Below are 12,866 nucleotides of genomic sequence, written 5' to 3'. Positions count from 1 at the left end.
AGAAGAATATCACCAGGGTCAAGGAGGATGTTCTCACTATGCTCCTAAAGCGAGTTTACTGGAAACTAGTTTAGTGGAAACAAGTTTAACATGTAGTGAGAACGGTCGAAGCGGTCTTGGAAGCGATCTTCTAAACCAGTTTGGAAAACCTCGCGATGTAGTTTTCAAGATCGCTTTGCCTCGTTAAACTGGCTTTAGCGTAAGTGAGGACACAACCGTTCTTCGGGAGCGCGCTACACCACACTACAGGTGTAGAATGACCATACTGCGTTTTCAAATTTTGCGAGAAACATGTCACCCCACCCCACTGAGACCATTTCCATAGCAACAAGAGCGCTTTAAGTGATTTGAATACCACTTTCGTGTGATCAAGTGGGAAAGCTAGCAAAGGGATCTTCCAAACTGGTTTCCTGAATCGGCTTTCAGTAAACTAGTTTTAGAAAGCGTAATGAGAACGGCCTCAAAGTGTCAATGTTAAAGCCTGCTCTCATGTCTATGTGTGCCACCAACGGAGATTATGATTACATTGTATATCCTTTCAGACTGTGTCAGCATGGTAAGTCCAGGGTCTAACAAAGAGTTACAATTGATCCAATCAATCGTAACTATGGAAATCCATCAGTGTCATAATTTTTTTCTATAGGAAATTTGCACAATGTCCTTTGTAAACAAAGAGAAGTACAGTGAATTTTCAAAAAAACAACGAATGCATGAATATACATCATAGTTAGAAAATATTTTGAACAAACATGAATAATACATGTTGATGTTGCTGGCCGTCCATAGTTGCGATTGATCGGATCAATTGTAACCCTTTGTAAGATGGGGCCCAGATACCCAGTCTGGCTAATTTTAGTGGGGGTTTTTAGCACATGTACAACAGTAAAGGTGTCGCTGATAGTTTGAAAACTTGTATCTGGACTTAAAATTAATTTGCTAATGTATATTCTTTGTGATTTTTTTTATTTGGATAAAATTGATTTATAAAATGGAGAATTCAAACTTTTGAGGTACATGTATGTTTTGTGATTTTTGTCTCACCTGCATGCAGAGTGAGACTATAGGCGCCGCTTTTCCGACGGCGGCGGCGGCGGCGGCGTCAACATCAAATCTTAACCTGAGGTTAAGTTTTTGAAATGACATCATAACTTAGAAAGTATATGGACCTAGTACATGAAACTTGGCTATAAGGTTAATCAAGTATTACTTAACATCCTATTAGAGTTTCATGTCACATGACCAAGGTCAAAGGTCATTTAGGGTCAATGAACTTAGTGAACTTAGACCATGTTGGAGGAATCAACATCAAAATCTTAACCTGAGGTTAAGTTTTTGAAATGTCATCATAACTTAGAAAATATATGGACCTAGTTCATGAAACTTGGACATAAGGTTAATCAAGTATCACTGAACATCCTGCATGAGTTTCACGTCACATGACCGAGGTCAAAGGTCATTTAGGGTCAATGAACTTTGGCCGAATTGGGGGTATCTGTTGAATTCCCATCATAACTTTAAAAGTTTATGGATCTGATTCATGAAACTTGGACATGAAACTTGGACATGATAGTAATCAAGCATCACTGAACATTTTGTGCAAGTTTCAGGTCTCATGATTAAGGTTAAAGGTCATTTAGGGTCAATGAACTTTGGCCGAATCGGGGTATCTGTTGAATTACCATCATAACTTTCAAAGTTTATTGGTCTAGGCAGTTAAACTAGGACATTAGAGTTATCAAGTATCACTGAACATCCTGTGCGAGTTTCAAGTCACATGATCAAGATCAAAGGTCATGGAAGATCAATGAACTTTGGCCGTGATGGGGTTTTTTGTTGAATAACCATCATATCTAGAAGTTTATTGGTCTAGTTCATAAAAAGTGGACATAAGAGTAACCATGTATCACTGAACATGTTGTGCGAGTTAGAGTAGTTTTCAAAGTCATCACTGCTGCTATATTGAATCGCGTGATGCAGGTGAGACGGCCAGAGGCATTCCACTTTTGGACAAGATTGTACTGCAACATGAAGCTTCTTTTGTTTGTTTTTATATCCAATCATACAATAAATGTAAACTTTTGCTTTTATTCTCTAGACTTGTTGTTTAATATTTTAATGGAATCTAATTGAATGAAATTGAGAACATAGATTCCAATAGAGATACCAGTTTTCCATCATTTATGTAAATTTCTGAACTAAACTGGAAAATTTGATGATGTTTGTATTGGATTTCTTGTAGTAATAGGGATTTAAAATCAAAGTTGTAACATATGCCCAATTTTTTCATTATGTCAGTCTAAAATAGTTTAAATTTTGAAACTATATAATATTCTGAATATACTGTATTTTAATGAAGGTACTACCAAAGTAACTGTGCAAAGTTTGGTGAAAATAGCATGGACTTCAAGTTCTTTGTAACTGAAATGTCTTTTGATCTAGAGACTATGGCCAAGGGGGAAAGGAGAGCTGAAGTGTTTGTGCTGTTAACACATTCATGCATCGTTGCAAAAAAAAATTCTGGTAGCTTTTAATTGGTTTCAAACTGCTGAGCCTTGAAAAATAAATGACTCAATAGGTGGTTTCAGACGGCCTCGAAGTTTGTCAGTTCTCAGTATTTTCTGATTAGGAAATTTACCCTGATCCAGGTAATTTTGACAGTATGAAAACAAATTACGCGTAATCTCCCTGAATAAAAATACCCACTAAATAGTACTTGTCAAAATTACAAGAACTTTCCCTGAAGATTTTCTAAGATTGCAGGTATTTTGGCAGTGTGAAAGCAAATTACAGGAACTTTAAAGGTGCGGGTGCCATAGGTGGCTGCTGAGCAAACAATTTTGAATCTCGCACCTTGCTTTGCTTATCAGACCATAGTGCGCATGCTCGTAACTTCAGGAAATTATCCCGAAGTTTATGCATCTCTATTTTTCTCTCTTTCTCCCCCTCTCTGTCCCTCTATCTCCTCTCACCTTCTCCCTTCCTTCATCTAATCTCTCCTTTTCTCCATCACTCTTTTACGCCCCCCCCCCCGTATCTTATCTATTTCTCCATCGTCTCTTCTTTCCTCCCTGCTTCATGATTCTTCTCCCTTTTCCATATCTTTCCTTTTCCTCTCTGTTTTTCCTTTCTGTATCCTCTCTTTCTCCATCTCTTTATGAGCTGTCTTCATCTTTATCATTCTTTCTTATTCCATATTTTTCTCTTTCCTCTCTGTTCTCATCTTTCTTTATCCTTCCTTTATCTTGACCTTATCCCACCTCTTTCTTTCTCTTTCCTCTCTATTTTCATCTTTCTCTCTCTCTCTCTTGCTCCATCTCCTTTCTCTTTCACTCCCTCTTTATTCTGGGAAGCTGATCAGTGGGGGTTTCTCTAAGGTCACCTAGAACCTTTTATACCAACCTGATAAATAAAAGCTACCTGGTATATATATTTTCTGATGTCTTTGCTCCCGAAACAAGCAAATTGGTCAGATGTTTGCCAGTGTGAAATGTATTTGCAATACCCCTGAATTAAAATACTTACAAGGTAGTATTTACTTTTGAAAATCATTGGAACTTTACAGGTATTTATCCACAGTTGCAGTGATTTTTTGCAGCATAAAAGCAAAGTGTGAGAATGTGAGTATGGGACACATTTTTTGGTGGCTTTGAAAATACAGGAACTTATACATGTATGGTTCAGGTTGATTCGAATGTTCAATTAAAATATCAGATATTTTGAAGGATGAACACATAAATACTTTGATCACATTCTTACATTTATTCTTAAATACATACATGTAAATGAAAATGTGATTTGATGTAAGGCAGCTATTTCACACAATTTACAGTATAGGCGGTTTATTCTGTAGTATACAGGTTTCAAGAACCAGTGATGTGGGGGTTCCCTTTTACTTATTTTGGTCTATACATAGCAGCTTCATGTAGGTAAGAATCTACACCAATTTTTGCACAGGAGACAAGTGTTGTTCAACTACAGAGGATGGGTTTGAAAGGGCCTCGATAGAACAACATTTGACTGTATGTGTATACTTCATTATGTGTGTTCATAGAGAGAAGGGATTCAGGGAACGTTTGGTCTTAAAGGGGGACATGATGTCAATATGAACTTTAAGTGATGAAGAGAAAACAAAAACACTGTAATGATTCTCATTACCCACCCCCCCAAAAAAAATACACATTCAAATAAAATGAAAATTACATGTATGTACAAAGATAGATGAATAAACAAATAGGAAAATAGAACTATAAAAAAATGAATGAATATGATTTAGAAATATAGGTGAGTGAATAAAGAAAATAAATAAATAGATAGATTACTCCATAAATGAATACATTATTCATATGATTGATTTGGTAACACCAGCTATGTAGGTGATAGAAAATAGATGTACAATGAAAACAAAGGAACTAGAAGAAGAAAATATATACATACCACTTCCCAAACTTGAATGTTAATGATTGAAAATGAATGATTCATTGCCACTACACTTAATATTGGAATGTGAGATGATACTCAGATGTGCTTCTTCTTGTGCCTTTTACAAAACTATATACTGGTTTTAAATTTAGCTTGACTTTTTGTCCCATTCAAGAAGACGACTTATGGATTTTAAGCCAACAGGATTGGAAATGATTTTACGCATCTCTTCATTTTCATAAGGTGCTGAAAAGGACTCGAAAATCAATTTGATAAATGGTCTTATATTTCTAACAAGATTATTCTGTCCCAACCATCGCAGATGTTTTTTTTGCATCACAGTGAAGGCGACAAAAGTTGAAACGAAAATATGTTTAGTGCATTAGCCATGGAGGCGTGTGGATGAATGATCAATACAGGCCCAAGATGTATGCAGTTAGGGAATTATACATCTGTTGATTCAGCTGGACCATGTAGTCCCATGTATTGACTTTCATGTGTCTTGAAGAAAAGAGCGATAAGATAGTCACTATTAATTGAAACACATGTCTATTTGTGTTTCCCTGTCTGGATGTGCTGCATCATTGAAAAAGGTAGATAAACTTGACGCCATTTCTAATTAACTTTTTGTAACTTCCCGCGGTTGTACTCCCATCAGTTTAACGAAATTATGCTATTGCTAATAATCCCAAGTTGATTTGGAATTGCAATCTTGAGATTAATCCAGTGAACCATAGCGGTGATTCAGATTTGTCTCCATTACAAATAATCTCAAGATTGTTCGAATCAGGATGATTTGCCGGATCAGAAAAAGCATTATTATTTGAAAACACGGGCGGTGCAGAGGGCTCTGTTACGTTTCTTACCGATTAAGGACAATGGTTCTGTTTGAAAATGCTGTAGATTAACCTTGTACAGGGATGTGAGAGGCAGTATTCCTAGCTGAAATTCAATATATCACAGATGTGCATGTGTATTTTACTGGTACTCATAAAAGCCAGGGTAACAAATTTGCATTGATAAAATGAAGGCATGATAGCTTGCACATCATTATTTAACATTCTATTGATGAGATTTGAATGACACATTTGAATTATGAAGTGTTCACGCAAGGGCCAAATAGTTGATAGCAATATCAAATTTGTAATGGCTACACTCTAAATTTCAAGGATTTGAAATTAATCCAGATTGTCTATGAATGGGGACGAGTTGAGTACATGTATCAGATTTAGATTTAAACCTTGTGGATTTAAATTTGAAGCTAAAAGATTTGAATTCAAATCATATGAGATTTAAAGTTAATCCTTGAAGATTAGATATAAATCCAGTATTCCTCTGGTCCATATTTACAGCTGATCTTGATTTATTTTAAAGGTCAAGTCCACCCCAGAAAAATGTTGATTTGAATAAATAGAGAAGTTCTAGCAAAATGCTGGAAATTCATCAAAATCAAATGTAAAATAAGAAAGTTATGACATTTTAAAGTTTAGCTTATTTTTCACAAAACAGTGATATGCACAACTCAAATGAGACAGTCGATGATGCCCCTCACTATTTCTTTTTTATTGTTTGAATTATACAATATTTCATTTTTTATATATTTGACAATAAGGACCAACTTGACTGAACCATAAAGTATTAATCAATGCTCATTCCACGTGGTTCGGGGGGAATTACTAGTTGTTTCACTTGACAATGAGGAAAAAATAGAATATTCTATATTTCATATAGTAAAATACAAAAGAAATAGCGAGTGAATGATGTCATCAGTCTCCTCATTTGCATACCCACCAGGATGTGCATTTTGTGAATTTGAAAATGTCATAACTTTCTTATTTTACATTCGATTTGGATGAAAATGTCAGTGTTATGCTTGTTGGATTTTTCTCTTTTTGATTTTATTCAAATCAACTTTTTGTTGGGGTGGACTTGACCTTTAAATCCTATAGAGTGTTAACTCCATTTTACATACACATTGATCAAACAAGTGAATCCAGGGACATGTTTTATGAAACAATTTATATTAGCAGATAAGCTGAAATTATTGCTTCTAAATAGGCTTTAAACAGATTTGATGAAGAAAATTACTGACGAAATACTTTGTGAAACCCTCCAATCAGGAAGAAATTACATGGGGACGGGGGGGGGGGGGGGAGAATTTACCCCCAAATGCTCAAATGAGCCCTTGAAACTATAAATAGAAAATTTGCCCTGGAAATCCCCATTCATCGCAATGTTAAGCTAATCGTTCAGATTAAGGCAGTAAGTAAAAGATTTAATTTTAAATCGCAAATAATAATGATGTTGATATAGTATAATCAACGAGTGAGTCGTGACACAAGACCAGCATCTCTTGGTGATGTGGCGTGTGCCCGTAATCCAAGCTAAATGGGGAAAGTTACAAAGTGATGCAGAGGTTTGAGGTTCAGGCCCAGGTCATGTCTTTTGGATGGTGATTTAACTCCAGGATGGAGAGTGGCAATTGTAGATACATTTCTTGTTGAAGAATAGCGAAGATGCCATCGGATTTGAACCTTAAAACTTGCAAGGGAATATTTTATTCTTTTTCAATCTATCCCCCCAGCGCAAACCCCAAAATATATATGGATTGGTGATGAGATTTAAACTGTAAAACTTGCAAGGGAATATGTTATTCTTTTTCAATCTATCCCCCCCTCCGTGCAAACCCCAAAATATGTGTGGATTGATGAGATTTGAACTGTAAAACTTGCAAGGGAATATGTTATTCTTTTTCAATCTATCCCCCCAGCGCAAACCCCAAAATATGTATGGATTGATGATGAGATTTGAACTGTAAAACTTGCAGGGGAATATGTTATTCTTTTTCAATCTATCCCCCCCCCAGCGCAAACCCCAAAATATGTATGGATTGGTGATGAGATTTAAACTGTAAAACTTGCAAGGGGAATATGTTATTCTTTATCATTCTATCCCCCCCAGCTCAAACCCCAAAATATGTATGGATTGATGATGAGATTTGAAACGTAAAACTTGCAGGGGAAATTTTTTTATTCTTTTTCAATCTATCCCCCCTTCAGCAAACCCCAAAATATGTATGGATTGATGATGAGATTTGAACCATAAAACTACATCCTAGAATGATGAAACTGAATATAACCTTTTGAGCAGAATATAGAAGAGCTGTCAAAATATTTACATTATGCTTCGATTTCCAGCATGGCCTCTTCATTTACTTTGTAATCAAATACTCTACCCCCAATTGAGCATCTTGCTTACGTCCGGTTTGTTTTGAGAGGAACGTGTGCATTGTCCAAAAATAAAACTTGATAGAGGGGTTAAATCACCCTAACAATACAGATGTTTCATTATCAAACTGGAAAAGTTAGAAAAAAATATTCAATGAAGACTTTGTGAAGATTTAGTGAAAATCCATGAAATATCAACTGAGGTATGGATTTCTAATGTAGCTTTCTTGCTTTCAAGTCATATCATGGTCTAGCTCCTTCATACCTTTCTGAACTCCTTCCTCGATATCAGCCAGTTCGAGTTCTACGTTCTGCTTCTCAATCTCTTTTTTCTCGATCTCATACTTCTTACAAACAATACGGTCAGCGTTCTTTCTCTTATGCAGCTTCATTTCTTTGGAACAATCTCCCCCTACAAATTCGCAATGCCAACAGTGTTAATACATATAAAGTTATGCTTAAAACTCATCTTTTTAAATCTGAAATTGATCATATCATATGTTTATTGGCCCATTTGATGGTATTTCTTTATTCATGATCTGGTGAGAAAGTTGTAAATTGTTATATTAGTTTTGATACATTTTGTTCTGCAAAGTATTTCTATTTCCTTTATACTTCATTTTCCTTTCTCTTAACCGCTTAGAGGCATTTTTGCGATTTTGCGGTATATAAAATTGTTATTATTATCAATGTTTTAAATTTGTGATGCCATGTTGGCAGCTACCCTATTGTATTATTTCAATAATTTTCCATTTTTTAAATGGTTCATGAAGACTGAAAGGATTTCCCTTATTGAAGAAGGTACAAAATAATGATGTGACAGATGATTGAAATAATTTTCACTTTTCACAGAAAATGGTTTTTTATGGTGTTCATATTGCTTGACAAATTAAGGAGCTGTTTGCATTTGGATTCACAAAATATAAAATTTCAGAGATCAGTATGTGTTAATATTTGATGGATCTTTTGCAAAATCAGTCATCACCAATATGATCTCAGATTTGCTATTGTGCTTTTGTTAAAGGGGAATGAAACCTTTGGAACAAGAAGGCTTGTGTCGAAAGAGAAAAATCAAAGAATAAGAACAAAGAAAATTTGAGAAAAATCTGACAAATAATGAGTATAATGTACCCTAAAAATGTCATTATTTGCTTTTTCATATGGTGATACAAACTCTTTATCCATGATGTGTTCTTTAAAAATCTGTATTACATGCCCTCCTATAGAAAGAACACATGATCTACTGATAGATGTGATAGAAGAGGCAATTTTAAGTGAAGTATATACTAAAGTAATGGGGAGAGTTGTTCACAAGTGACACTACACATCTTTGTCACATTGCCACTTTTAGGATCTCCATAATATTATTGATCGCAGTATTAAAATTCTTATAACTTTCTCATTATTTATCCAATTTTTCTCATACTTTTGTTGATATGTTTCTTTGATTTTTCCGTTTTCACACAAGCTATCTTGTTCCAAATGGTTCATTCTCCTTTAAATCAACTTCATATCAAGGTGAACTTCCCCTTTAATAGCAACCCTTTGTGCATTGTTCCTCTGAACTAGATATTTAGAAGAAAATTTTCATGATTAAAAATGTATGGTGGTCCTCAACGGATATTCTTCGTCAATCTAGGCAGCAATATTAATGGCTTGGGAGCTTAAATAGCTGTTCAGCCACAGCGATACATTCGAAGGTGTGGTTGAGCTCTTTCTGTGCTATATAAGTCAGCAATATTATCATTGTAATGACATCTAGTCATTTTTGTCTCACCTGCGAAGCAGAGTGAGACTATAGGCGCCGCTTTTCCGACGGCGGCGGCGACGGCGGCGGCGTCAACATCAAATCTTAACCTGAGGTTAAGTTTTTGAAATGACCTCATAACTTAGAAAGTATATGGACCTAGTTAATAAAACTTGGCCATAAGGTTAATCAAGTATTACTGAACATCCTATTAGAGTTTCATGTCACATGACCAAGGTCAAGGGTCATTTAGGGTCAATGAACTTAGACCATGTTGGAGGGATCAACATCGAAATCTTAACCTGAGGTTAAGTTTTTGAAATGTCATCATAACTTAGAAAATATATGGACCTAGTTCATGAAACTTGGACATAAGGTTAATCAAGTATCGCTGAACATCCTGCACGAGTTTCACGTCACATGACCAAGGTCAAAGGTCATTTAGGGTCAATGAACTTTGGCCGAATTGCAGATATCTGTTGAATTCCCATCATAACTTTGAAAGTTTATGGATCTGATTCATGAAACTTGGACATTATAGTAATCAAGCATCACTGAACATTTTGTGCAAGTTTCAGGTCTCATGATTAAGGTCAAAGGTCATTTAGGGTCAATGAACTTTGGCCGAATTGGGGGTATCTGTTGAATTACCATCATAACTTTGAAAATTTATTGGTCTAGTTCATTAAACTTGGACATTATAGTAATCAAGTATCTCTGAACATCCTGTGCGCGTTTCAGGTCACATGACCAAGGTCAAAGGTCAATGAACTTTGGCCGAACTGGGTGTATCTGTTGAATTACCATCATAACTTTGAAAGTTTATGGATCTGATTCATGAAACTTGTACATAAGAGTAATCAAGTATCACTGAACATCCTGTGCGAGTTTCAGGTCACATGATCAAGGTCACAGGTCATGTAAGGTCAATGAACTTTGGCCATGTTGGGGTTTTTTGTTGAATAACCATCATATCTCTAAGTTTATTGGTCTAGTTCATAAAAAGAGGACATACATGTAAGAGTAACCATGTATCGCTGAACATCTTGTGCGAGTTAGAGTAGTATTCAAAGTCAGCACTGCTGCTATATTGAACCGCGTGATGCAGGTGAGACGGCCAGAGGCATTCCACTTGTTTAAATTTAAAAACGGATTAAGACATCAAAATACCAAAAAGTCAGGTGTATATCTTGATAAAATAGTGGAGAACCGTACACTGTTAGGAATATATCTGTAAAGCACGTAGAGACAGTTTTCCAATGTATTGAGCCGCGCTTTACCATGTTTACAGTGCATCCCAGAAAAAACAAAACCAAGATTCAGAAACTAAATTTTACCTATCATGATCATAAGTTTGCTTCATGAAATGCACATGAATTGAAAGAAATGCTTCTCTTTTATTTGAGCTCAATCTCAACGTTCATAATGTAGCATGACTGAGTTAGAACAGTGGAAAGTGATGCTACCAATTTTCATTTGCACTTTAAGCAAATCTATGAATGAATATTCGAACATCATATTTTTTTCTTTGGTCAAATATATATTTATCTGTTAGGCCCCAATATGAGATTGGTATGAACATATAGGAACACAGTCTTATACCCCTTTCATAAACCCAATTATGCGGCTAATAGCAGCATAATTTGGTCGTAAAATTGGAGGAGGACCAGAGTTATCCGCATTATTTTGATGCTGCTATTATCCGCATAATAGCAGCATCGGGACAAGATTTTGAGTTTATGAACGCATTTCCAAATAATGCGGATAATTGCCATGGTGCGGTCACAAGGTCACCCTTTTCCAACACAACCGCATCGGAGGGGGCGTGTCCAGTTGTCATGACGATTATCCGCCTTTTTCAGGACGGGCGCTCGTAAAAATAATGCGGCTTATTTTCGGAGTTTGTGAACGCAATTTTTATTGAATTATCCGCATTACTCTTAGGCGGCTAATTGGAGGATAGGTTTATGAAAGGAGTATTATACTACTCTCAATGGTAGAAGCTCTGAATGCCATGTTGATTTATCTCTATGGCAAATATTAGCTGGTATCACTATCACTACACAGTGGCTTCTCCCACTGAGTATGCTTTAGCCAACCAGATTTTATTGTTGAGATTAGAGTCCCCTGTTTCATGTTTACTATAATTCAAATGCAGTGTTCTTCAGTGTTTTAAGTATTACATTTTGTGTTCTTTCATGTCTGCATAACCCATGATAAATCAGTTGTGGCAATTGTAAATAAGTGAAAAATCATAGAAAAACATGTTTCCATGCAGATAAACTTTGGAAAATGCATGGTACATGTAATGTACATATACTATAGACTGGTTAAATGGGCAGATTACTTCCAGTTTTATTTTCATTGCAATTATGACATACACTGTTTTGTCTAAATTCAATTTAAAGGGCATGAAAAACAGCTAAATTATGAGTTTGTTTTTAATATCTGATGGACATTAATTTTGTGAATATTTTGTAGGACCTGTCACCTATATTATCAAGAAACGTGACATGTAGGCTGACGTGTTTTCTATGTCAACTCAGATGCCACCCTATTTATATGGAGTCTGAACAGTGCCTTCGTGATAATCATATTTCATGTTTTATTTAGCTTCGTGCCACATTGTGGAAAGTAATTTTACAGAGCATGTTAAAGTTAAACTTGACAATAATTCAATAATAAAATGTCAGAATGAACATTGTAGAAAAGGGCAGAAGTTTATTCAAGCTGGATTAATGGGGAGAAAGCCTTGAAGGCAAATTGATCGTAAATAATGTTCCCCCACGAATATTATATAATTGTTATTAATTGAATTATCATAGTGACGAACAGGATGAAAAATATCCCTACTATTACTCCTACTTGTCAATTAACGTCCAAGACACAAATTCACTTTTTTTAAAGGGGAAAGGGACAACATATTCATTCGAAGTATTCTTCTTGATATTGTTGCTTAATATTTTGCATTTCAATAGGGAAGTACAACCTCACAAAAAAGTTCATATTAATGATAGGAGAGTAATCAAACAAGCATAATGTCAATTTTTAAGAATAAAATCAAAATTGAATGTAAAATGATAAGGTTACATGTATATATACATGTTTGAAAAAAGTTGCTTATTTCAAGAGCAGTTTAATGGGGTAACTGATGATATTGCCTAATTTCTATAATAGGGAATTGTTCTTCAATACAATGTGGAACAAAGTTTGATTCATCCCTGAAGATGTGGAATTGTCAGTGTTGTATTATGATATCAATGAAGACTCCCATTTATTTTCAGATCTTAATAAATGGAATATTGTATATAATTATTGCAATAATCTACAAAAGAAATTACCGGAAGTGAATGTTTGATCTGACCAGCTTGCTCATATTGAAATGTTTTTTCATATTTGATATAACTGCTTTGCTATTAAAGATAAGAGAAAGCTTCAAATATCATGAGTTTCTTTTTTTACATTTGTTTTCA

At 35.2% G+C, this 12,866-nt stretch overlaps 1 protein-coding gene across 1 annotated transcript in view; it reads left to right on the top strand.

The window, feature by feature from the left end:
- The window catches only part of LOC121429319 (neuronal calcium sensor 1-like), a 70,011-nt gene that overhangs the window by 45,341 nt on the left and 11,804 nt on the right, over positions 1-12,866 (top strand). The gene's annotated exons all lie outside the window — the stretch shown is intronic.

Source organism: Lytechinus variegatus, chromosome 15 (assembly GCF_018143015.1).
Source record: "Lytechinus variegatus isolate NC3 chromosome 15, Lvar_3.0, whole genome shotgun sequence".
NCBI classification, from domain to species: domain Eukaryota; kingdom Metazoa; phylum Echinodermata; class Echinoidea; order Temnopleuroida; family Toxopneustidae; genus Lytechinus; species Lytechinus variegatus.
The sequence above is the reverse complement of the archived record's forward strand: the minus strand, read 5'-3'. Positions and strand labels throughout refer to the sequence as shown.